General features: G+C 38.4%; 1 pseudogene; it reads left to right on the top strand.

The window, feature by feature from the left end:
• Window positions 1-8,625: 8,625 nt before the first annotated feature.
• LOC112168771 lies at window positions 8,626-20,916 on the top strand (annotated as a pseudogene).
• The last annotated feature ends 2,394 nt before the right edge of the window (window positions 20,917-23,310 follow it).

Raw genomic sequence — 23,310 nt, forward strand, 5'->3', positions numbered from 1 at the left:
ATATTGGATCAATATTACACTTACAGGTTATCTTTGATAACTATAATATGCTTATGGACAAGAAAAGCAAAAATCAGAGAGAAATGGAAGACATTCATATAGTTCTACTTTTACAGATGGTTGCAAGGTGGCACATGTTATGCGACCCTTGGGTTTTGTACCTGCTTCAATTATTTGTGTGAATTTGGCTTTCCTTGAAACACATTTTCATGTTAAAATTAGCTATTTTCTTTTTCTGCAATCTGTAGCTACTATCTACTTAGCTTGTTTCAATTTAGTTGAAAATACCAATTTCACTTTGCTTATGGTCAACTCGCAGGCTGTTCCAGTACATCCAAGGTGCTAATTTGAATTGCTCTCGAATTGGCATGACAGCTCCTGTGTTGACAAGCATTGTCCCTGGAGCTGGCCCTCTGCACTCATCCGCATGCTTTGTGAGATTCTATTTGCCAATGAAGTTTCAAGCTCCCCCCCCCCCCCCCACACACACACACACACACACCCCTTCCAGAACTCAACTTGAAACCTTATACATGGGATAGTCATTACATTGCGGTCAGGAAATTCTCGGGATTTGCAAGAGATAGTAACATTGTGCAAGAAGCACATAAACTAGCCACAAGACTTAGCAGGTCTCCATGGGCTAATTCTACATCAGAAGAAAGTAGATCTGCTTACTCGATTGCACAGTATAATTCTCCTTTCCGGTTGATTGGGTGTGTGAATGAAGTTTGGGTCGATGTCAATGCCTCTGGATTGCTTTTCAATTTTTTTTATTAGTGATGTTCTAGAATACCAAATCGCTATACATTTTCATGCGTTTTCGCTATCAGAAGCAAAATGTGTTGCTCTGTTATTCGTAGAACAATATGTTCCTTGAACCTTTTCTAAAGATATACGGATCTTGAGGGACTTTGAAAGATAGTTTCAAATAGTCATATTGGGGTTAATAAGTTCACCAAAGTTTTATTAAAGGTGCATCTTTACTAACCAGCATGCTAATATACTTGTGTTTGCTTGCTTGTTGAAAATTATAATGGTAAGTAGTTAAGTTCTAGTCGAAAAAAGGAAATTGACGATGATAAGATAGTCTCAGTTATTGATTATGCCTCTTTCGTAGTTAGCATCTTTAAATTGTTTGCTAAGGAAGTGGGAAATTAAGCAATACATGGTATATAGTACAGTTTGAGTTTTTCTGATGCCTTTTCTTTTAGTTACATGGGTTGCTATTGCTATTGAGATTCTTCAGTAGAAAGGATGAGAAAACTATAGGTTATACTGCTACTGTAAAACAGGATTGATTTGTTTTGGCTTTGCTACTAGTTGGAGGTTCAAACCAAACCAATTTGAACCGTTATGTTATCTGGATTTATGCTTTTGTTAATAAAAGATGTATGAGAACAAAGTAATTCATTTTGAGAGAGGTAGGTAAACTTTTTAAGTTCTAGTACCACATAACTACTTGAAAATGACCCTTAAGTTTCTTGTAAATCGTCGTCAACTTCTTTGCAGTCTTATTTAATATCTCGCTTTTGTCTATTGCAAATGGTAGTAAGTTTCAGTCTTTCTAACCATGGTAAAAGCTATTATTGATCTGCTACTATTCAAATTAAATTGATATGCTGCTATAGTTTATAGTTTATGTCAATGATATGCTCTGCTACTATTCAGTGATATGATATGTAATTTGGTTCAATGATATGATCAGCTACTATCAATGATATGATCTGCTAGTGTTCAAATTGAATTGATTTGTCATTCATGGATTGACAGATCTAATTGCTCCTGCTCCTGCTATCGCTACTACTCCTGCTCCTGCTATTGCTACTGCTACTGTTACTGCTCCTGCTACTACTCCTGCTACTGCTACTGCAACTACAGATGACAGGACCCGCCCCAAATTTCACCCCGAAATCTGAGGTGGCCCTGCGGGGCCCACCTTAGAAGAAATTCTGCCAAAAGTTTGGCGGAACTTCCCCTAAAATGGACTACCCAAAACCTGTAAAAAGCATATTTACCCTTCTAAATCACTCATCCTTATTCTCCTGGAGCCACCCTGCTCCCCAAATCAACATCAACCAAAATCACAACACACAAATCTCAACTTAATAACCTTAATTCCTCAAGTAATCAGAGCAATTCTAATAGAAAGGTAAATGAGGAAAACCTAATTCAAGGACAGACGCGGAAGCCATGCTATTGAATATGCCTCAACTCCGTGTACGCCCGACCTCAACCAATTTGCCTGCAACTAGGCATTTGAAACCGAAGGGCCCAGGGGAAAGTATTGAAAACACGTTAGCGTGAGTGGACAAAAATAAACAATCTTTAAACAAAAGGGATTTTATACTTTCCCACATTTAATTCATTAAAAATCTCCAGATGCATGCAATAATTAAGAAAGCGAACCACGAGAAGCTCCGCTTAAGAAAAACCGACTGAAAGGAAAGATCGAAATTCCGATACTCAACAGAATAAGACCAGCCCCGCTGGTTAAACGGAAATCGGACTAGGCCCCGCTAGTCAAGTAATGATAGGACATGAGGAAGAGATATCACCATACGGGCAATGGAGCCTCCCAGGCTCTACCTACCCTCGACTGCCACTCACACATAGATTGTGCGAGGAGGAGAACTAATAACCTCGACTTCCACTCACACATAGATTGTTGAGGAGGAGAACATTACCTCGACTGCCACCCACGTGAGGAGGAGAATACGTCACCTCTACTACCACTCACCAACACAAAGTAGGTGAGGAGGAGAATAAGCTACCTCAACTGCCACTCACCAACACAAAGTCGGTGAGGAGGAAACCTAATCACATGACCTGCGTATGGTGAGGAGAAACCATCGAAAACCAGTAAATCCGTAAATCCTTAAGGCTTCTCCAAAATCTCTCAAGATAAAATCCATGTATTCAACGATGTGACCCCCGCACGCCAAAATAGTCTCGAAATCATAAACAAATGGGCGAGAAATAGTAAATCATTATAATTTCCTTAGGAAATCCCATTTCCGATAATATTCTAGAAAATCTCGAAATCATCATTAAGGCATTCCCAATGCCAAAAACGAAAGTCGATAAATATATATAAGAAGTAAAACGATAACTCAACGGCGTGTCCCACACGCCAAAATTATTCTCGGGTCAATAATGATTTAGCAAGGAAGTTCAATAAGGAACTAATATTCCATCGAAATCCCATTTCAACAATCTTTTCAAAAATCTCCTTAATAAAATAAATAGGAGAGAAATAAACATTTCAATGACGTGACCCCGCACGCCATAAAATCTTCAAATAATCATATAACCAAATCCATTTCCGAAAATAACCATATGCTCGAAAAAAAATAAATTGATAAATAATTAGAGCATATTCAAATAAATAAATGCATGCATCATTTGCTTAAAAACAAAAGTCCACTCACAGTACTATTCCGATGATCACGCATCCGTGTTCCGGCATTGAGCAATAGCTCGGTACGTCGTCCTGTACATAATTATATTCCATGAATAATTCTTCAATAATTTAATACGATTCCTAAAATCAATTCCTCATAATTACATCTCCACTTTTCCTCGGATGCAACCCAAATTATACTACTAATACCAATTCGTTAATTTAAAGGTTCCAAAGCAGAACCGAGAGATATCCGACGGCCGGATTCTCGTAATTCGATAATCGAAACCCTAAACTTCAAAAATTCATAATTAATTCCAAGCTTCTCCAAAATTCGCCAAATTTCATATACAAGCTCTACAATATTTATAGGATTTAATGGGCTAAAAACTGGAATTAAAACACAGCCCAACACGCCTCCACGCGCCACCCACAGTGGTGGCGCGTGGGACCCACGCGCCGGCAGCCACCACCTCTGATGGCCACCAAAAATTGACAGTAGCTGCAAAACAACAAACCCAACAAATTTCTCAACTGCAACAAGTCACAATTTTACCTTTAAGAGCTCGGATTAAGCCGATGAAGAAAACCCAGAAATCAAGCTTCGGACCCTAGGATGTTCTTCGTCGATTTGACCTCCACGATGCAAATCGGAGCAAAAGGCCTTAGGGGAAACGATCAGTGTCAAAAACCGAACCTTCAACGCTAATTTGGTGGCCGGAGACGGCCGGAATCGCCGGAAATCGACAAAACTCCCAAACTGCTACAGTAACCGTAAGCTTCTCGGCGTCGAAACTGCATTTCCGGTCGATTCACGGCGACCCACCACCACTAGCGAGTCCGGAAGGAGGAGACGAAGCTAGGGGTGGTCGCGGTTCATCCCCAGGTGGCCGGAAACGGAGGCTAGCCGGAGCTGTAGAGGAAGGAGAGAACCGGGGAAGAAGAGAGAGAAAATTGCGCGGAGAGAGAGAGAGAGTGAGAAAAATTTTAACCCCAACAATAACTTTTTCAAATTTATACTACATACCATGAACAGTAACTTTAATATTTCGCTTATAACTTTCGCATACGAGCTCCGATTTTTACGTACCACATATCCACGCGGTCGGTTTAACGTCCCCTACAACTTTCATGAAGAACATTTTCTCAAATTTTGACCCGAACAAAAAGTCAACAATTTAGGGCCACTAAAAGTATCGAAACGACGGTAAAAGTAAAAGTAATTGTCGTTTACCGTCCAAATGACTAGTAAACAGGTAAATTAAGATACGGGACGTTACAACAAATGAACTTGTTACTGAACCAAGGACACGTTTAGCAATAAAGAATAAGAAAAAAGTTTGACAAAGATCTATGAGATTCTCTCTCTTAGCAAAGTGTAAAAGGACGATGACGAGTGTAGTAGCCGAACACGAATAGCAGAACTGGACGAGTATGAGTGGGGCGAGTACAATAGTAGGATTGGACGAGTACAGTAGCAGGATTAGATGATGACGAGTGTGAGTGAAATTCAATTTGAGCAGTAAGTGAAATTCCCGTGCATAGTAAATTCAATCAGGTAAATTGTAGATTACTTATTTAAAGTTTCGATCTTTGTTTTAACAATAAGATTGTGGGAGGAAGTAAAGAGAGAGAAGCGTACCAATTGTAAGGTGTTTCTAGGGATATACTCCTGAGGAGGCCATGAATTCTTTCTACAATGGAACAAAGTACCACTAACCATGATCTTCTTCGATCCAACTAATTTAATTGGTTCTGTCTTCTGTTGTGTCAATTTTACAAGTGCAGTAGTAGAACTGGACGAGTATTAGTGCAGTAGCAGGATTGAATAAGTGCAGTAGCAGAACACGAGTACAAGTGCAGTAGCAAAACTAGACGAGCATGAGTGCAGCGAGTACAGTAGCAGGATTGAACGAGTGCAGTAGCAGGATTAGGCAATGACGAGTGCAGTAGAAAAACACGAGTACAAGTGCAGTAGCAGAACTGGACGAGTATGAGTACAACGAGTACATTAGCAAGATTGAACGAGTGCAGTAGCAGAACACAAGTACAAGTACAGTAGTAGAACTGGACGAGTATGAGTGCAGCGAGTACAGTAGCAGGATTGAACGAGTGCAGTAGCAGGATTAGGAGATGACGAGTGCAGTAGCAGAACACGAGTAGCAGAATTGGACACGAGTACAAGTGCAGTAGCAGAACTGGACAAATATGAGTGCAGCGAGTGCAGTAGCAAGATTGAACGAGTGCAGTAGCAGGATTAGGCAATGATGAGTGCAGTAGCAGAACATGAGTAGCAGAACTGGACACGAGTATAAGTGCAGTAGCAGAACTTGATGAGTATGAGTGCAGTAGCAGAATTGGATGAGTGCAATAGTAGGATTTGGCGATGAGATGAGAGTAGTAGGAGAGTGAGGTCTGAGATTCTTTCTCTTAGCAACGTGTAAAAGAAAGATTTTTTTTTTTTTGGCTTTTGAGAAGTAACATAAATGAATTATTCTCATAAAAAAAAAAGTAATATAAACAGATTATTCTCAGAAAAAAAAAAGTAACGTAAATGGATTATTCTCAGAAAAAGAAAAAAAAGTAATATAAAGGGATTAGAAGTCAAAATGAGTAGTTAAGAGTCAAAAAGTAAATTAACTCATGACATGTGGCAAATGGAGAGCAGATTGTCCTTATTTGTAATATTTAATCCTTATAAAGGGATTACAAGTCAAAATAAGTAATTAAGGATAAAAAAGTAAATTAACTCATGACATGTGGCAAGTGGAGATCATATTATCCTTAAGTGTAAACTTTTGTCCTTAAATGTTCAAAACCAAATGTTGTGGAGTTTTTTGTGTTTTGAAATTCTATCAAGGGGGTATATGTAGTTTGCTATAATTTTAAATCATAAAATTTCCAACATTATCTTCCCTCCTTTGCCCAACAAACTCCCCACATGCATTCTCGACACCACAAGCCTTGTATAGACAAGTGTCCCACCACTCTACAACCTCCACAGCCGTCGTACTCATCCTCCTCATCGGCCCCGCTGACCTCACTCTCTAGTGCCGACTCGTGAATCAGAAACAAAGCCTCCTGTGCTGGAGAGAATGCCTGGATCCTTCCCTCCGGGTCACGCTGAAAATCTCGATAATCCGCTCCTCGTCTCCGGGAATCAGCTCGTTCACGTTAATCCACACGCTGATGTGCTGCCGGATCTACTTAATAATGCTGCTGGATTTCCTAATCATCGCTCTGGCCTTCATATCGTGGCATAGAATCCGATATGTCGTCGTCCCCATCACCAATGTCATCTCCTGCTGCTGCAGCACCTTCACCGCCCTACCTTCTCTGCCGCTGCTGACTGACATCATTCTACAATTGACGGCGTTGGGAGATTGGCGGTCTAATTCGCCGGAAGCCTAGGTCCAACGCCTTAGAGTTCTGTGTGTGTGTGAGAGAGAGAGAGAGAGAGAGAGAGAGAGAGAGAGAGAGAGAGAGAGAGAGAGAGAGAGAGAGAGAGAGAGAGAGAGAGAGAGAGAGAGAGAGTAGTTTGTTAATTAAAATGGGGGCAAAACTATCATTGATATTTAAATTGGGTAAATGAGATTAAAACTTTTTGGTGGAGTAAGTGGGCAATTTTTAAGCTCAAATTGTGTAAATGGTCAATATCTCTTAAATAATTAGAGATATATATTTAAAATTTCTCTAATCTTTCTGTTGTTAAAAAAAAAAAAAAGTTGGTAACATACTGAAAAAATGAAAATTGAGGAGCCGAGTAGTTTATCATAATTATAAAAGTCATGAGGTTATTGAAAATATTGGGAGTCAATGCTTCAGCAGTTGAGCTTGACACTCTGACTACACAACTATGGCCGGGGGGGGGGGGGGAGTCTATTGGATTATTTTGTATTTTAAAATTTCTTAAAAATTTTTGGGGGGGGGGGGGGATTATTTTGTATTTTAAAATTTCTTAAAATTTTGTGATATTCAATTCAGATTTTAAAGAGTCTGATGATATTCACAAGCGGATTGATTTTGAAAATAAATGCTTGATTGAGTAGCATCGAGAGTGTTTGGTATAAATAGTAGACGTGAGATTTGAATGTATTTTTTTAATTTTATTTTTCTGAAAACACCTCACTCAAACGGTAACAGAGAACGAACTGAGCTCCGCCTCTGACCACAAATTGACCTCCACAGATGATCGTCGGAAAGCTCAATCATTTGAACGAACCACCACCGTCGTCCTCCACCACAGATCATCACTATAATAAATAAGCTCGATCTCCACTTGAGGTTTTATTTTCATTTGGATTATATTAATTTCCAATTTTATAATTACGTGCTGCTTGAGATTCTATGTTTTTTTTTACTGTAATCAAATTTGACGATTGATTCAAAATTGAAGGCTTATTATCTCCCATGGAAATTAGTATGCGATTTCTATATATTGTAACCTAATAGTTTACTATTGGTTAAATTATCAGGAACAATTGGAGAATCCGACGACAGTTTTTCGGTCAGCTCTCTCTCTCTCTCTCTTTATTGTGAGTATAAGGCATTTTGTGTATGTGTTAATAACGTTTTTGCAGAAACTTAACCATATGTGAATTCTGGTTGGGTGTGAAATCAGTAATGGAAGTAGATGTGATTTTTTATTTTTATGTTAATCACAGTTAGATGCAATTTTGTTGGGTTAGAATTTGTCTTTTGGAGTTTCAAGAGTTTCAGGACTTGACATTGTGGATCGCATCTTTTAGGACTGATTAGAAGCAATCCGAATGAACATTGGTTTGGTCGGAGATGACAGAGAATTGGCAGACTTGTGTAACCTCACTTTCGCCATTTTAGATTTCTGACTTTTTTTATAAGTTGATCGTGCAATGAGGTCAATACCAACCTAAAAGTTTTGATAATGATTCTGATTCTAAATCTGATAGTGATTTTTCATATAGAGTTTTGTGAAGTCAAAGGTTTTTGAGGTTCTCCAATATTATGTTAGACTCTGGGAATTCAAACTTTTAGTAATTCTCTATATACTAAAGCTCGGTTGCCCGGTTTCCTGTTCATCACTATACACAATGTGGAGTGACGGTTTTGCCCTTGATATTTTGATGAATGACGGTTTTGCCTCAGCAGTTTGGCTGAAGCTTTGGCCATTATTATACATACATACTGTTCATAGGCTGGAAGTGAAGTGGCCCTTTTGCCCTTCGTTTTCTCTCATTTACGGGGTGCCATCCGTCTATAATCAAGTCAAATATGTGTAGATTTCGTTCGTGGTTTATAGAGAAAGCACAGTCGAAACAGAGAGAGAGAGAGCGCGCGCGCGAAAGAGAGAGTGGTGATTCCGCTTTGCTGTGAGGAGGAAGAAGATCTGCGTCTTGGATAGGTCTGCCGTTTACCTTTTGGGTTGGTTCTTGATTGCTGTCTTTGGTTTATAGTTTTGATTGGTTTGTTTTTTCCCGTGGTTGGTTTTTAATTGAATTGGGTTTCGATTTTGTAGGGGTATTGTTTGGTTTTGCTGTGAGAAGGAAGAGGATCTGCATTTTGGATAACTCTGTCGGGTACCTTTTGGGTTGGGTTTTTGATTTGTTACGTTGGTTTGTCGTTTTGATTGGGTTTTTTTTGCTGTGATTAGTTTTCAATTGACTTCAGTTTCGATTTTGTAGGGGTATTGTTTGTGCTTCAGTTTTATTTCAGTGATTGATTGGAGGAGGTTCAAGGTGAGGCCTTTCTTTTTTTGGGTAAATTGTGAAGAGTTTTTATTCTAAATTCAGTATTGTCTGTCTACTTCTTCTATTTTCAATAAATACTGAAGTAAATACATGAAAAGAGGAGGAGGTTAGGGATAGCTGCTAGAGAACGAATGATTGTTATAGATATGGGTTTCGTTGTGGAAGTAAGGATTGGAGGTTTCAAAATGCGTGTTGTTGCTCTTATGTTCGTTTTTTTTTCTTAGCAGAGTATAGTAGAGTCGAATTCACCTTCAATGAAAATAAGAGGAGGTTAGGGATAGTTGTCAAAGAAAGAGTAGACGTTTTGCTATCATAGATTTAGGCATTTAGGTGATTAGTGCATAGGTGGGTATTGCGTAAGTATGGAGGTTTAAGTGTATAGAAAAGATAGAGACCAAATGTGCAAGTAATTCAGATAACAAATGATTGTTATAGATCTGGGTTTCGTTGGGGGAGTAAGGATTGTAGGTTTTGAAATGTGTGTTGTTGCTGTTATGTTCTTTTTTTCTTAGCTTTCTTTCTACTGGGGTTACACATGTGTGTTTCAGTGATAATCATCTGATAATTTGTTTTGATGGTTGTGCTTCAGCATCGTAATATATGTAAAATCTCCTCTTTTCATGATAGGCCAAAGACGTATAATCATGTAAAAATCTAATAGAAGGTCAGTAGAGCTGTGGAAAGAAGATGACGTCAGTAGAGCTGTGAAAAGAAGATGACGTTACAGTTAGAAAAGTTAGCTGGATTGTTTTTTGATTAATTATTAGTGTATTTATTTCCATATGATTTACTATTGATTTCACGGTTGACATCATTGTTCATTACTGGATTGTTCTGTTTTGAATTTAGTGTGGCTATGAATATGAGAAGGTGAAAAGAATGCTATTATAGTTGTAAGACTATCTTTTGTCGTTTTACATTGAAAAAACTGAGTGCTCTTTCAATGTATATATCTGTTGTTTTGAATTTATAGAATGTTTTTTTATTTTATTTTTTTTTTATTTTTATTTTTTTAAAATAATCCTTTTGTTTTGGTTGTGTAGGTTCTATGCAAAGCAGTACTTGGATTGTTGTTTTGCCGCTGTCCCTGGTTTTGTTAGTTGGTGTTCATTTATGTAGACAATAGAAGCACTGAAATCTATCTATGTAAGTATAGTATACACTACATATCTTTTCCTACTACCCATACTACAAACAAACATGAGCTAACACGTTCTACAAAAAATCAGATAGTGCTCCACAAACTTCATGCAGATATAGCCTTATACTATGATTGATGTCTTCAAACATTGTTGGTAAGGCTTTCTCTTTCCATTTGAAATTTCATATCAGAAGCTGCAAAATGATTAATAAGACAAATGATTGAAGAACGTCACTGCATTATGTTTGTGTACTGACAGGTGTGTTTGTTTACACTGCCACCTTTCTTGCCTCCTCTAAACTCAAATACATACATTGATTTTACATATAGAACCACCTTCCCTTCTTACTTTTTTCTATATAATTGAACCCTCTAGTATTTCTTATCACTAATGAGTCATTCTTTTCACATGTTTTTCAAACTTGGTTCATATCGTGTTTCTATCTAACAAATGCAAAATCTTTTGCTATAGATTTAAGGTATTTGCTGAATAAATATTTGGTTCTTCAGCTTTTCTCTAAATTTTCCTAAACGATGTGTATTGATATTTTTGCAGTGTGCTTAGCTTTGCTGATTGAAGAAGATAAATGGGAAAATGAGCTCTCCTTCAGCTTCACAAGGTATTCTAACTGGCAAGTCTGTTGCTTCCTTCTGTTTCAAGCTTTTAGTGATCTCTTAGAATTTATTCGGTGTGAATGCTTTAGTAATTGCATTATCATTGCTTATTTTGGTTTTACTGTTTTTGCTTCAAGTTTGTTCCTTTCTTTTATCACTGTAATTATGAGTTGCCAAATGATAATTGACACTTTTTATATTACATTGTTCATGTCAAATCATATTTTCATGGTTCAGTTACTGTGTTAAAGCATGGCACACACTAACTGCTGTACTACATAATATAAGTAAAAGATTCAGTTACCGCACATCATCCTGGTCATTATCTTTATCATCTGAGATATCATTATCTTCAATAACCAATATATCATTGATCTTAACAGCAAATACACCAAATTCCTCATCCTACAAATTAAAGAAAACAAATGACGCTGCAGAAAAGCGATCAAATATTGAAAGCTTCGTTTATCTAATCATTTGGGTTAGCTCTACAGAAACTACAATAGACTATGCAGTTCTTCATTTCTCTATTTAAGCTTGGCTTCAATAATTGTTTACCCTTTTTGGGTTACATTTCATTTGTATGGAGAGATGCTTATGGTTTAGGGCCTCAATTGTTTAGTCACACAGCCAAATATAGATGGCACTTTAGCAGCTCTGGTGTATTCAGAAACAGCAGTAAAACTTTGTCTCTTAAATTCTTAGCAATAACAGGACACTGCTTTGATACCTAGCCAATCCTCTTTATCACACGTTCATTCCAATAAAAAAATCAATCATGTCCTTATGCATACAATCACTTACTTTTTAAAACAATTCACAAACAATCATAACTCCCGCAGCAACGCGCGGACAACCTTTCCTAGTTCTAAATATACTAAAGCTCCTAGCCTCCTTCCACTGTTCATCACTGTTCACGAAAGGAAGTGACGGTTTTGCCCTTGCTACTTTCGTTTTTTACAGGGTGCCATCCCTGTATAATTCATCGATTGTTGTCGGCACAATCTAGAGAGATCGGTGTATTCAAAAAAAGGGAAAAAGAAAAAACTAGAGAGATCAGTGGTCGAGAAGAAGAACGACTGAGAGAGAGAGAGCGTGTGTTTGTTTGGTTTGTGCGAAATAGATAGACGGATCGAAGGGAAATTTTCAGCTTACCATCTGAGTACGGGGTGAATAGGGTTTTGATTTGACCTTATTTATACTACCTGCAGCCGTCTGTCAATTTCTGAGATTTTGCTCCTTTCTGATTCATGTTTTTTCTTATATTGGTTTTACAGGGACAATTTGAGGAGATCTTTTTGTTCGCCGAATACAGAGAAAAGCGGCGACACGAAAAAAAAAAAGGGAGGGAGAAGAGAACGGGAAAGAAGGAAGAGGAGGAGAACAGACGGACGGGAAGCTCTTGTGTAAAGGGTAACTTCTTGATGTTAATTTTTCGGTCAATTTTGTTGGGCACGGTTTTTCGGGATTATTCGATTAAGGGTTTTGTGTAAAATTTCATCAGCATGAGTTTTGTTTCTCAGATTGTATCTGAATTGCAAAGCTCTGATTTTTGGTGTGGGTGGAGGCTTTTAATTAGGTGTGTTCTTCGTTCTTTCTTTTGTTAAAGGATCACCGAATTTCATGTATATAGATCTGTATCTATGAATCCATCGTCAGTAATTTTTTTTGCTTTTTGCCCATGCAGAATTGGAGTCAAGGGGAAGAGTAACATTTGGGTCTAGGTTTTAATCAGGTAGCAACTATACTTATCTAATTGGATGTGAACTTTTTTTTACTATACTGCTCTTTTGTAACAGTATCTCTCTATTTGAAGCTATGGTAATAGTTGTATCGTTTTGATTCTGTAGGTTTTATGCAAAAGAGTTTCTGGATTGTTGTTCTCCCACTGTTCCTGATTTTGTTATTTGGTGTTAGTTCAGCGTCCTCTTCTGATTCTGGTATGTGAGTTTCGTTGTGAGATTATTAATTGTTGAATTAGTTTTTGTAATTATTTGCTTTGTGTTGACGATGTCATTCGATTGAGGATTTATATTGTAACTGTTGATCTATGTTATATTATTTTTGATACTGTTTGAATAATGGAATATGCTTGGGTTGTGGTTTATATAGTTGTAACAAGTGGTCTGTTTGTTTATGTTCTGCAGATATCAGGAACAGTGGTATCAAAATTTGAAAATATTTTCAAATCAGGTATGAATGTTTATGTGATTTCGTTAATAAAATTTAAAGAGTAATGGTGAGTATTATTGTTTATCTAAATAAAGCTTGGTTTTATGTGAAGTTCAGATGATTCTTAATCATATTCAATTTATTGTTCATTTGTACAAAAGTTGAAATTACTGGATTGTTAGGTTGAAGGAGTTTATTAACTACTCATTCTTAGTCTGTCTCTTCATATCCGAAGTTGAACTAATGCTATGAGTTTTTAAGAGTTTATTATCAAGGATAATAACGTAAAATTTTAACTGTGTTATACATTTTAATGTAGTGACGGCACCAAAAACTGTGGCGAGAGGGACAAAAAGATTACTAAAAGAGTGTGCTGCTGAAAGTCATCAAAGTACAGAGAGAATTGAGCAAAGAAGAACTCAATGTAATCGTGTTTTTTTTTGTCGAGGTAAAAGCTGATAAATTTTTATCTAATTGTTGCTGCATCTGATAGGTGTACTTTTGAGGTAGAGTTGGTTCAAATTTTTATGTCTTTTCTTTTCTAATGCGTATTATGACTTCTCTAGATGCTGATGAAAAAAGTTGATGCATTGATGAAAGCCGTGGAGCAGAGTCTATGAAAATAAAGAGAGAAGCCGTAGCTAAGGTAAACAAGCTGCAGCAGGTGTATACTAACAAAAAGAACAAAATTATAAACTCATCTAAGAGGTTGTAATTACTTCTCAACAACCTCGATACCATTCTTTTCCTTCTGTAGTTTGCTTTTGTAGCAGCATCTAGAAAATTGCCCGCTGAGCATTTATGTTTAGTGAATGTAGCTTTAAAATCCGAGAGTATATATTGGGAATTAAAATTGAGCATTTTGTTTAACGGCTTCAATACCGTTCTTTCCTTCTGTATTTAGTCTTTATGAGCAATGTCTCCTATTTCTTATATTAAGAAAAATCCAACTGCTGTATACTACTACAGCTAAATTAATCCACTACAAAACCCGCAGCAAAGCGCGGGCACTATTGCTAGTACTGATTATTCATCATGGATTAAGGCTTTAGGCTATGACCCTGTGGCTGTACGTTTTAACCTGGCACATGTTTATAATCTTTTGAACAGTTCTATTCTTTTATCTGGATTGCTATTAGATGCATTGTACTCTTTTGCTCTGAAGAATTGAAATTGATAGGCTCAGGTTTAATCTCAGGGATTCCCATTACCCTTTCTTGGTTGTTGGTCTCATCCTTTGTTTTCATGGGAACTATATGAAGCCCAGGTAGTGTGGTCCTGTAGTTAAGCTTCTGGTATTGGGACAAAAACTTGGCGCTATATGCAAGTATATAAACATCTTAATCTGTGTGCCGCAATGTTTCCCGTCTTCTTGACGCTTTTGCTTGCAAAGAGAACTATTGAGACAGCGAGTTATTTGTCATTTCCCCTTCAAAATATGTGTGTTTTCACTATTAACAATAAGCATTGGTGCATGTAGTTGAATGGGATATGCATAACAATAGGTCAACTCACAAATATATTATCTGTAGAAAACCTGGTAGAAATGAGTTGATTTTTCACCAAGTTTTTTTTTCTCTCGTTTGATGATGGCAGCAGTCAGAAAACTTTAAACCACTAAAGGACCATGACCATACATGCTGATACTACCCACAGTTTTGTTTCATATCTACTTCTTGTTTGACACTTCTTTTTGTACTAAGACTGCAGACTTCATTCCATACTAACAATTCAGCTGCACACCCAAAATTTCTTATATTATTCTTGTCAGCTACTACTTAGTTTGTTGATTTTCTCTTTCCAACTTTTATGCCTTCTATTCTAGGTTTAGCGGAGCAGCAAATAAGTTTTGTGAGAACTGACCAACTATATCATGATTAGGTGTATGGAGTTCTTTTTATATGTTTGTCATTCATGCCACATGATTCTTAGTTGTGGATTTGACATGATGCCATCTATGTTTGTACTTGAGGAATTAAACAACCCCTTGGCTACTGCTACTTATCATTCTTCGGATTTTTTATTTTTATTAATTTTTAAATTGATAGCCTCATTCTTGTGTTAGTGGCATTGTAGACAATGTCTTTTTGTTAACATAATCTCTCTTACTCCTTCCCCCTATGATGTTCTTGCAGGCAAAGTTTGCTCAAGATTTGGAAGGTTTCCTGGACTGATTTTAGAAAGAAGGATGATGACACAGTGGTAGAGAGTTACACATATACTACTGATTCCCGTTGTGAAATCAGTGAATCACTATATACCTTTGGAAGAAAACAGTTTATAACAGAAAATTTACACTTGAATTTGGTTAGTCTGAGTCTCTCTCTCTCTCTCCGGTCCAACTTCCATTTTCATGGCGTTTCACGGCGCTTCACGCCGTGTCCTATCATCGCTGCCATCTCTCAGCAGCAGAGCCAGGTACTACCCAATGCTTCACCTTCATTCACCAATTTCTTCGTCTCTCTTTTCAACTCTTAATGCTCAATCCCAACATGAATATGTCAAATTCAATCCCAACCAGTCTTCTTCTCATGACGAACCTTCTGTTCTTCACCAGCTCTCTGTTCTGTTACCAATCCCCCATCAAATTTTACCTCCAAAACAATTTGACCCCACTGATTCGAATAAGAAGGTAGAATCTGTTAGGGCTGTGGATGGGTTTTTAATGCCCGACGAGAAATTACGTGGGGTTTTTCTTCAGAAATTGAAGGGTATAGCTGTAATTGAGCATGCGCTCGACAATGTTGGTGTGGATTTGAGTGTTGATGTTGTTGCACAAGTAGTGAATAGAGGTTGTTTAGGCGGTGAAGCAATGCTTGTGTTTTTTAATTGGGCGATTAAGAAGCCAAATGTAGCTAAGCATGTTCATACATACCATATAATCCTCAAAGCATTGGGTAGAAGAAAGTTCTTTAATTATATGATGCAAGTTTTGAATGACATGAGGAGCCAAGACATACGTCTCGATTTGGAGACTGTGTCGATTGTGATGGATAGTTTTGTGAGGGCTGGACATGTCTCGAAAGCAATCCAAATGTTCCGAAACTCGGCAGAGTTTGGGTTGGATTGCGATACTGAGTGTCTGAATGTGCTTCTGCAGTGTCTGTGTCAGCGGTCTCATGTAGTGGCTGCAAATTCGTTTCTTAATTCTGTGAAGGGGAAAGTGCGATTCAATGGCACTACGTATAACATTGTTATTGGTGGGTGGTCGAAATATGGTAGAGTTGGTGAGATGGAGAGGACTTTGGAAGCAATGGTAGCAGATGGGTTTAGTCCTGATAGTGCAACTTTCAGTTACATTCTTGAGGGTCTAGGAAGAGCTGATCGGATTGACGATGCAGTTGAGATTTTTGAGAGCATGAAGGGGAAAGGTTGCGTGCCAGACACCATTACATACAATGCAATGATCTCTAACTTCATCTCTGTTGCGAATATTGATGAATGTGTAAACTACTTCAAGAGTATGTCGAGTAATGCTTGCGATCCAAATGTTGATACTTATACCAAATTGATTGCTGGTTTCCTTAAAGCCCGGAAAGTGGCGGATGCACTGGAGATGTTTGATGAGATGTTAAGTCGAGGATTTGTTCCTACTACGGGACTATAACCTCTTTTATGGAACCCCTATGTAGCTATGGTCCACCATATGCTGCTATGATGATCTACCAGAAAGCAAGAAAGGTCGGATGTAGAATATCATTGACTGCTTATAAGCTATTGCTTATGCGCCTTTCTAGATTTGGTAAATGTGGAATGTTGCTAAACATTTGGGAAGAGATGCAGGAATGTGGATATGCTTCTGATATCGAAGTTTATGAGTATGTAATCAGTGGACTTTGCAACATTGGGCAGCTTGAAAATGCTGTACTTGTCATGGAAGAGTCTCTACGAAAAGGTTTTTGCCCAAGCAGGCTTACCTATAGCAAACTAAGTAACAAACTTCTTGCTTCAAATAAGTTAGAGAGGGCTTATAAGCTATACTTGAAGATTAAAGCTGCTCGTCGTTTTGACAAGACACAGAGAATTTGGCGTGCTAGGGGATGGCATTTCTGAACTGACATCTCTTGTGTTGCCAAGATATAATCTTTCTTTCCTTCGTACAGCAAGTTGTTGACTTACCCGCTAGAAGAGTCGTTGTTCTAGTAAGTGCATGTGTGACACTCCTAAAGTTTTGGATAAATGCCTGCTTGATACATAAAAGTTCTTATCTTGAGCACTCACATATATCAAGCACTGTATTAGTCATGTATTGCACATAAGCTATAATTTCTGCATGCAGGTATATTTCTCTAGGTTTGCAATTTTGTATTAACTGGCTTTTGACTTTTGTAGGACATTTCATCAGAGATTGGTTTGATAATAGAAGTGTCATCTTATTGGGTAAGATCTTCTTGTATCTTTAATCATTGGTAGTTTTCATAGCAGCAACTCGTCTTTGCAAGTTTCTCAGATGGAAATAGATGGGGGCCTCAAGTCTGTTTAAATGTCTGGGGCAACTCAATTTTATCTTCATGCAAGCTGTTTTTGAAGCTCCGATTTAGCAAACTTCATACTCAAGTTTGATTTCTTTTGCTATCAACATATACCAAGATTTCTTTTGTATTTTTTTTTTTGGGTTGCTCACACTGTAAAGAGGTTCTTTTAAATAGAATTTCATTGAGTTGGCAAAAGAAATAGAAATTTGTTTTTTTACTGGATGTATTTGAATCTTTTGTTGTTATCATGATTGCCTTTCCACATTTCACTTCACGTTTGTCACAACCAAATTATTTAATGCAAGCAGATGAATATTATGCTAGAACGCAATACATATCAAGATAGCTAAAGAAATTCATTAAACAGTAAGACTGCTTTGACATGTTGATACAAGAATTAAAAATCCCTTGTTGATAATGTCAAATGTAGCTGCATATTCCTCTGACTATTTTTTTTGTTGGATGAACAGTATTAATTATTGAGTACTAACAAAGTGCTTAACCTTAACACAGGAAAGGCTGGGGAAGAATATGATTACAGTAGCAGAGGAGAAAGCTATTCTTCTTACTGGCCCAGTAAAACAATTACAAGAGTGACACGTTGGAACTCCAAAGCATTTTGATTTTTTTGGATAGGGATAGATTTATGAAGTGAAGCATGGTGCCCAACTGAACTTTCAAGGTGATTTTGGAGTTCACGAGTTGGCATGAATGGATGAAGATGCTAACATGGAATTTATTAATCTAGCAGGCTGTCTTTAGAAAATATCATGGTAAATGTTGAATCTCTTTTCAATGTTTAATAAATGTCATTTTCCAGCTAAAATTGAAGTCTGATTATATTGCATTCCTGTAGGGCAAATGGGAAAATGAACTCTTGTAATGGCAGCAGCTTAAATCAGAATCACAGGTGATGATGAACATAGTATCTGCTTTACGACTTATGAAGAATTTACCCAGACTTTTAATGTGTGGTCATTTTGATGAAGAAATTTCATTTGCCTATCTTAATTTCTTTGGTTTCTGATGTACATGAAGTTATATGTGATTTGCTGACCCTGACTCCTCAGATGGTTGGTCATCTTTTCTTTTTTCCCCTTAGAAACACGGGTAAACTCCAGCATTCAGGATTGCATACCTGTATACCATCCAGAAGTTGCCCGTTCCATTGATGTTTACCATAATGTGCAAAACTAGATCAAGGTATCTATCTATTCTGTTCTCTTGCTGAAGCAAATAAAATAGCTTTTGGTTTGGGGTTTATTTGTCGGTTGTGTAATTCTTACTAGTCAAAATAATAATTCTTTGCAAATTTTTTTTGGGGTCCCGCTTTATTTGCGAGTATATTTGTGTAAGCGCAACCCATATGCTATATATTGTTAAAAAAGAAAATAAGAAAGGAATTCACACAATTGATAGGATTCAAGCATTAACCAACTCCAAAGAGCTATCCATGCTTAAATCTGGCTGGCTGAAGATGCTTCCATTCATAACCTTGGATGGGAACTTTGTTGCAGATTTTGCACCGTTGACTTCCTGTACAGAGATTGCAAAATCATGGTATCTGTAATGATGGAACGTCTGAGTAAATCCTCAACAACCGATACCTCTCCTTTCAAGTTGGAGTTGGTCTTAAGCTCTTAACTAGCCAGGTTGTTGGGTGTAGGGTTGTAATAAGCCTTGTGGCTGAGCTATGTTTCCAAAGCTTCATATCCCATAGCAATTAAAGAAAAACCATAAAAAGTCATTGAATAGGCTTGTGAATTTTTTTTTCTGTTTTTTTTTTTGTCACTTCTTTTTATTTACTTATTAATGGTATTATCCCCTGTAATAAATCATTATCTAGCAATGATGACCTGAACTGATACTAGTTTTGCTTGCAGACCCAAGGATTCTTGGTCGTTGGACGAAAAACCTTGACTGAGTTGAGGGATAAGATATACTGTTTAACAGATAAGGTGATGGAAAAAGATGGCCAGCATAATCATTCAGGATGTTTCCTTATAGAAGTAAGAAGTTGAATCCATTTAATGATTAGTTTCAAATGAAGATGGTCTTTCCACTTAATCCTAGTAAATTGCTTATCCTATGTAGGATAGATTCTACAAAGATCTGAGGGTTCCTTCTGCATTATATTATAGTCGATCTGTATATGATTGGCTTAGAAATTTAAGAGATGATGCTCTAAAAAACTAAAAGTGGAGTGTGTTTTAGCTGGAAAATTGCAAAAGAAGGAAAAAAGCAGTTGTATGCAACATAACTGGCTCAAAATTGCCTTTGTTCCAAGCTGATGATATGCACAAGACACAGTTTTGTAACTTGAAATTTCAACGTGCTGATATGTCACCAGGTACACACCTCTATTGCTTTTTCATGCCCTATAATTAGTGCAGTACTTACATTATTGGCTCTATGTGAGAATCTTCATTATTGATGCATTTTAAATTCTATCTGACTGCTTTAGGTCAATTTCTTATAGAATCTGTCAGTTTGTCAATAAACCAATCCCCCCCTCCAGGGTGGTCGAGTATGCAATTTATTGTTAGCATTTATGTTGTTCCTCTCTTATGGTGATGCCAATGGAAATGTGGTAGGCAGTCAATATTATACATTTAACTGTATAACAATGTACAATTTTAGATTGTTAGGAAAGAAAACATTACTTACTTATACTTTTACCTTTTGGGTTGTTGCATTGTTTATGTTTCTATGGAAAAGCATAAATAAAGGGTGTAGACCAAGCAACATTTGAAGTGATATCAGTAATAAGACAATGAATATAACGAGCATGAGAATCAATAATAATTAAGAAGTCTAGATTTCCGACACAAGATAATACCACACACTGACCATGGTTTAGTGCAATGCTAACTTGTGGTAACTAACAATGATCAATGTCTAGTTTTCTTTATACACAATTCCTCTCACTTGTGTTCATAGTTCTGTTCTTATAATGTGGCTATATAACTAATTGATTTCGAGACTTTTACCAGGGTGACTACAGACACACAGTTATGATTAGAGACATAAGGTTGCTTCATCCAGAGGAGATACAGAATAGGGCAGCTTATCAATTACTCTTATTCCAATTGAAGCTACACGTACAGAAATATAAAGTGTGTCGGATGTATAGTGCAACAAAGTTGACTGTCAATGACAATTGGATTGCGGAGAATCCCTGCTACTTCTCCGATAATTGCTACTTCCGTATCAATGTAATCTGAAAACCAAATGTTGAGGTTGGTAGTTATGTTTAACCAAGAGACATTGTGAGAGCATAATTTGGATTTGTTTAGAAAATTATACAACCGCATTATGTTGTTGTCTATGTAAGGTTGGGAAATTTTCAATCATCGATGTTTCCATTTGGGAGTTTTAGTTTCATTAATGAGCAGCGTATGAAGAATCCGTACAAAATGGGAGTTTTCTATTCTAGCCAATGTAGAGCTCCATTGACTAGGCACCCACGCTTATGCAATCTAACAAACTTGAAGTCTTCTGCAGTCCTCCGTAAACCCGATTTTAAGTGTAAAGATTGCACCCCCCCAAAGAACCAGAAGACGGGGGAAGTGAGGAATGTAGTTTGATGATCGGAAATATATTTTGCATGATTTGAGAATTTTACTTCTTTTAACACCTTCCAGTCCAATTCCTTTAGTAGTTGAGGGTTAGCAGTTGGTAGTCCATCAACAGTAGTCTGATACAAGTTGTGCATACCTCCAATAATATGGAGTATTTACTACATCACCAAGCATAAGTAACACCTACTTTGGGACATCCACAAGACATGGCAAAGCCCAACCGAGACATGCATCGTGTAGCCCTATGTTCGGGCTACGCGGCGGTATCCGGAAGTCGCAAATCCGCCACCGGGAAGCCACCTTTCCGCCCTTGCCAAGATGCCCCCATAACATAGCTTTCTACATGTTAAATAAACTAGAATAGTAACTTTGCTTGTCCCACATCGAAGAACAAGTAAATGAGAAGCATTCCTTCATCTATAAAAGGAATGCCTCCTCCCACAACTCAACACATTCATTACATCTCTTGTAATCTTGTTAGGCCGCAAGGCTCGACACACTAGTATAGCTTTCAAGTGGACGTAGTCTCCCGCTCATGGTGAGGCGAACCACTATACTTCGCTTGTGTCGTTCTCTCTCTCTCTCTCTCTATCTCTTACTTATCGTTAATTAGATCCCCAACGGATCCAAGCATTAACATTGGCGCCGTCTGTGGGAAGCCAACACAAAGGCTTCGTCACCTACCACGAACTTTGACCCGAAAATGTCGAGTCGACGCTCATTCAACATCAAAAGGGGTCCGGTCAACGCCCAGCGGAGTCGGTCAACGCCCGGCGGGGTCGGTCAACGCCCAGCGGGTCCGGTCAACGCCCGGCGGGGTCGGTCAACGCCCAACATGGCTGGTCAACGCCCGGCGGGGTCGGTCAACGCCCAACATGGCTGGTCAACGCCCGGCGGAGTCGGTCAACGCCCATCAGGGGCCGGTCAACGTCTGGTCAACGCTGAGGGAGGAAAAAGTCAACGCTGGCTGAAAAAAAAAAAAAAAAATATTCTGGTACAAATTTGCTCTAGACACCCAGAAAAACTCTCTGGGCACCCAGAACCATTTTCAAAGTCTTCAGCGCTAGCTTTTCCCGCCAAACTTCCATCTCCTTGTCGCACCCACTACCTGCAACTGCTCCGCCAGGCTTCGCATGCACGCTGGCGCTTCACAGCTCGCAGCCCACTCCCCAACGCTCCGCTAGCACCTCTGCTAGTGTGATGCCCCGGAAATTCACAATTATTTTCCGAGGATTTTCCGGAATTAGTTTTATAACTATTGGACGGTTTCGTGGCTCGTGGATGGAGCGGAAGTGTTTCGGGCGAATAATTAATTGAAGAATATGGTTTTAGGGGGGTTGCCAAAGGTTGAATTTTTATTCGTTGGGATTCTCCAAAAACTTCCTTCACGAAAGTTGTAGAGCGCGTCGATACGAGTTCGTGGACATGTGGAACGCGAGAATCGGAGTTCGTATGAGGAAGTTATGGCTATGGAAAGAAGTTTCCATTTTAGTATATATAGGAAAAAAATCAGAAAATATATTCATTTTCCACTTTCCTTTTCCGGAAACCATACACTCTCTCTCTCTTCTCTCTCGTCCGCGCCCTCAGAGTCGAAGATTTTCGACTGACCCGACCCGAACCCGGCCGACCCGACCCGGCTTTTCCGGCGAGCTCCGGCCATCTCCGGCGACGAAACTTTCCAGACGGGATCGTCTCCGCCGTCTGGTGGTCCCTGTGGTGTTCTCTAGCGCCGATTCTCGGTGGTAGCGGCGGTAGAAGGCGGTGCAGGTTGGTGTTTTCGGACCCGGCCGGAAAACACAACTCCGGCGACTTCATGGCTTCAACGATTCCTTGGTTGAGCTCAGAGCGGCCTCGCTGATCGATCCTTGGTGGTTGTTTGGATCGATTCACGTGAAACTTCGATCAACTCAGTTGGGATTACTGTTCACGGCTTGTGAGGTAGTTTTCGATCCCTTAGGCTTGTTTTCTGACTTCGATCCAGTTATGAGAATTCACAAGCATGCTTAGATGAAGCTTTTTGATGTTGGGAGTTTTGTGAAATAATGAGTTTTTGGCCGGCGGCGGTGCACCACCGTCTGTGGCGGTGTTCCGGCGGTGTTCCGGCCACTTAAGGAACTGTTTTTGGTATTATATATGTTCTACTCGTTGATACGAGCGTTTCGATATATAATATGCAAATTTTGGAGTTCGTATG

This window comes from Rosa chinensis, chromosome 6, assembly GCF_002994745.2.
Source record: "Rosa chinensis cultivar Old Blush chromosome 6, RchiOBHm-V2, whole genome shotgun sequence".
NCBI lineage: Eukaryota > Viridiplantae > Streptophyta > Magnoliopsida > Rosales > Rosaceae > Rosa > Rosa chinensis.